The following is a 4589-nucleotide window of genomic DNA, read 5'->3' as shown; positions in this document are numbered from 1 at the left end:
CCAGAACAGAGCCCTGAGGAACGTGAACGATGGTCAGAGGGAGGGACCTTCAGAAGAGGCCCAGAAGTCAGGCAGTGAGGACTGGGCAACGTCTGCTGGATTTAGCAACAAGGATTTAGTAACTTTGGTAGGACAGTCCCATGGGGAGTGGGGGAGATGCGGGAGTTAGGGATGTGAGGAAGGGTTGCAACTCCTTCAGTAGATGTGACTCTGAGAAGGAGCAGCAAGGTAGCTATAGAGGAATGTTGGGGAAGTTAAAAAATACGTATCTTTTAATCTGGAAGAAACTTGATCATTTGTTTTCTCATTTATCAAGCACCCACCATATGACAGGCTCCATGCCAGACACAGGTGATACTAGTGGACAGGAGGCAGGGGCCCAGCTGCATGGGGAGTGTGGTCCAGCAGTACAGAGAAGAAATAACTAACCTGGGGGCTGAGTATTTGAACATCATGGAGGTGCACAGTGCTGCAATGATGTTTGACTGAATCTGATGGCTTCTTAGAGGAAGTGACCCTTAATCTGGGGCTTGAAGAACAAGTAAGAGATTGTTGAAGTGGAGAGAGGAAAGCAGGGAAAAAAACATTTCAGAAAGATGGAAAAATATATATGAATGTCTGGAGGGAGAAAAGAGTGCGTACTTTGGAGGAAGAATTGGAGCTTAGTGGGCAAGGGAGAGAATGAGGAGACTGCCTGCAAATGAGCTTATGTAGCACCTTTACAGACTGATGGGCAGGAGACCATGGAGAGGGAGAAGCCACATGCACCGGAGAGCGAGGGGATGGACCCTCAAGGGGCCAAGGACCTTGAGAATGGGGAGTGGTGTGTTATCTGGAAGGGATTAGGTTTATTTTTTATTGTGGTAAACTATATGTAACCACACATTTGCCACTTCAACGATTTTCTTGGAAAGGACTGGTTTTGAGAGGTTAAATAATTTGTCCTCAGTCAGTCACACAGCTAAGAACTGTAGGAGCCAGGCTTTGAACCTACATTATCTCACTCCAGAGTCCATGACAGGAACCATTAGGCTGTGTTTTAGAGAAGGGAATACTTTTTTTTTTTAATTGCTTAAAAAATATGTATATAACACAATATTTGCCAATGCAACATTTTTCATTTGTAAAATTTAGTGACACCAATTACATCTATCATGTTGTGCAACCCTCACCGGTATCTCTTGCCAAATCTTCCATCACCATAAACAGAAACTCACTGCTTCCTAAACAATGACTCCCCCTTTTTCCCTCCCTCGTGCCCCTGGTAACCACTCATAAACTTTGATCTCCACACATTCAGCTATTCTAGATAACTCTTGTAAGTGGAAACATAACGTATTTGTCCTTTGGTGACTGACTTATTTTACTCAGCATCATGTTTTCAAGGTTCATCCATGTTGTAGCATGTACCGGGACTTCATTTCTCTTTATGGCTGAATAATATTCCATTGTATGGACAGACCACATTTTGTTCATCAAGAAGAGATTTGTTTTGATAAGAGAAAAATACCCCACCGTGTTACAGACACAGTAGAAAAGGATATATTAAAAAAAGGATAGCAAGCTCTCTTCCTCAGCACTGCCTATGGAGGTGGCAGCCACCTCCTACCAGCATCATGGCTGCCCTCAGACCCCTCATGAAGCCCAACATTGTCAAAAAGAGGTCCAAGAAGTCCATCCAGCACCAGTCACACTGATATGTCAAAATTAAGCGTAACTGGCGCAAACCCAGAGGCATGGACAACAGGGTGCAGAGAAGATCCAAGAGCCAGATCTTCATGGTCAACATTGGTTGCGGGAGCAACAAGAAGATGAAGCACATGCTGCTCGCTGGCTTCCATGAGCTCCTGGAGCTGGACGTGCAGAAAATCTTACTGTGCTGAGATTGCTCACAGTGCTTCCTCCAAGAACTGCAAAGCCATTGTGTAAAGAGCAGCCTAGCTGGCCGTCAGAATTACCAATCCCAATGCCAGGCTGCACAGTGAAGAAAATGAATAAACAGCTTGTTTGCAAGTTTTATTTGTGCTAAATAAAACCATAAACAGGCTGCCAAAAAAAAAAAAAGATAGCAATAGTTAAGACTTTAGGACTAGTGGTAAGAGATTGACAGAGTTCTTGTTTAATGACTTTCATTTTTCTGTGTGGCAGGTTCAAAAAAATTTTTTTCACCTCGATTTCCCTTCCTGAGATCTAGCACATTTGGAGGCTAGGGAAACAGAAGGGGGCCTTTAGTAACAGCACTCAAGGGGGAGAAAGGGAGACATTCTTTCAGCACCACAACACACCAGAGACGAGTCAGCTGGAGCTCAAGGTTAGCACTGTGGGAAGTCTTTAAGAGAGGTTGTCCTTGGTCATGTGCCTATGAGGGCCTGTGATTGTTAGGGTTGTGTGTCGACTTGGCTGGGCCATGATTCTCAGTGGTTTGGCAGCTATGATGTAGTTTGGCAGTTGTATAATGATGTGATCACTTCCATGATGAGATTTGATATAATGTGATCACCTCCATGATGGGCTGTGCTGTGAGTAGCCAATCAATTGAAAGGGAATTTCCTTGGGGGTGTGGCCTGCATTCAATATATGTGGACTTTCTGGCAAACTCGAAGGCTTTTGTTCTATTCTGGATCTTGCATTTGGCTCATCAGCTCCCGACCTCCACTTCTTGGGACTTGGGCTAGCAGCCTGCTGTCTTACATGACGATCTTGGATTTGCCAGCCCTCGCAGCTGTGAGCCAGTAGCCTACTGACTGACCTGTGGATCTTGGGTTTGTCAGCCCCTGCAGCTACATGCGTACCCATGGACTTGGGACTTGTCCACCTGTACAGCCATGTGAAACATGTTTGTTGAAACAAACAGATGCAGCGCTGGAGGTACTCACTTGTCTATGTCAAGAAATATGGAAGAGAGCTTCCTGGCCAACTGACTGGAAGAGATCCATACTTATGCTTATTCCCAAGAAAGGTGATCCAACTGAATGTGGAAATTATAGAACAATATCATTAATATCACACGCAAGCAAAATTTTGCTGAAGATCATTCAAAAATGGCTGCAGCAGTATATTGACAGGGAACTGCCAGAAATTCAGGTTGATTTCAGAAGAGGACGTGGAACCAGGGATATCACTGCTGATGTTAGATGGATCCTGGCTGAAAGCAGAGAATACCAGAAGGATGTTTACCTGTGTTTTATTGACTATGCAAAGGCATTCGACTGTGTGGATCATGACAAATTATGGATGGGATTGCGAAGAATAGGAATTCCAGAACACTTAATTGTGCTCATGAGGCACCTTTACATAGATCAAGAGGTAGTTGTTTGGACAGAACAAGGGGATACTGATTGGTTTAAATTCAGGAAAGGTGTGCGCCAGCGTTGTATTCTTTCACCATACCTATTCAATCTGTATGCTGAGCAAATAATACGAGAAGCTGGACTATACGAAGAAGAATGGGGCATTAGAATTGGAGGAAGACTCGTTAGCAACCTGCGTTATGCAGATAACACAACTTTGCTTGCTGAAAGTGAAGAGGACTTGAAGCACTTACTAATGAAGATCAAGGACCACAGCCTTCAGTATGGATTGTACCTCAACATAAACAAAACAAAAATCCTCACAACTGGACCAGTGAGCAACATCATGATAAATGGAGAAAAGATTGACGTTGTCCAGGATTTCATTTTGCTTGGATCCACCACGAACAGCCACAGAAGCAGCAGTCAAAAAATCAAAAGACGCATTGCATTGGGCAAATCTGCTACAAAGGACCTCTTTAAAGTGTTGAAGAGCAAAGATGTCACCTTGAAGACTAAGGTGTGCCTGACCCGAGCTGTGGTATTTTCAATCACATCATATGCATGTGAAAGCTGGACAATGAATAAGGAAGACCAAAGAAGAATTGACGCCTTTGAATTGTGGCATTGGCGAAGAATATTGAATATACCATGGTCTGCCAAAAGAACGAACGAATCTGTCTTAGAAGAAGTACAACCAGAATGCTCCTTAGAAGCATGGATCGCGAGACCACGTCTTATACTTTGGACATGTTGTCAGGATGGATCAGTCCCTGGAGAAGCACATCATGCTTGGCAAAGTACAGGGTCAGAGGAAAAGAGAAAGACCCTCTACGAGGTAGATTGACACAGCGGCTGCAACAATGAGCTCAAGCATAACAACAATTGTAAGGATGGCTCAGGACCAGGCAGTGTTTCGTTCTGTTGTGCATAGGGTCGCTATGAGTCAGAACTGACCTGACGGCACCTAACAACAACAACAACAACAACAACAACAACAACACAGCCATGTGAGCCATTTCCTTGAGATCCCTCTATTATATATATATATAGTATATATATATGCTTCACTGGTTTTGCTTCTCTAGAGAACTCAGCCTAAGACAGGGCCTTTCCCCTATTCCCTTCCTCCACACTTAGGATCTGAAAACCCAGATCCATGGAACAGTGAAACTAGATAGAACTGGGTGACTGAGAAATCATGCCCAAGGCCCGGTCCAGGAAGAGGCATCACCCTGGGTAGACGGTGGAGAACAGAGAGATCAACCAGGAAGCTGGGCTGTGTGGGAGTCCTGGGTA

At 44.3% G+C, this 4589-nt stretch overlaps 1 pseudogene; it reads left to right on the top strand.

The window, feature by feature from the left end:
- The first annotated feature begins 1616 nt into the window (after positions 1-1616).
- On the top strand, positions 1617-1998 carry LOC111752646 (large ribosomal subunit protein eL32-like; annotated as a pseudogene).
- The last annotated feature ends 2591 nt before the right edge of the window (positions 1999-4589 follow it).

The sequence above is a fragment of the Loxodonta africana genome, chromosome 15 (genome assembly GCF_030014295.1).
Source record: "Loxodonta africana isolate mLoxAfr1 chromosome 15, mLoxAfr1.hap2, whole genome shotgun sequence".
In the NCBI taxonomy this organism is placed as follows: Eukaryota; Metazoa; Chordata; class Mammalia; order Proboscidea; family Elephantidae; genus Loxodonta; species Loxodonta africana.
Note: the sequence above shows the minus strand (reverse complement) of the source record. Positions and strands in the feature narration are given on the sequence as shown.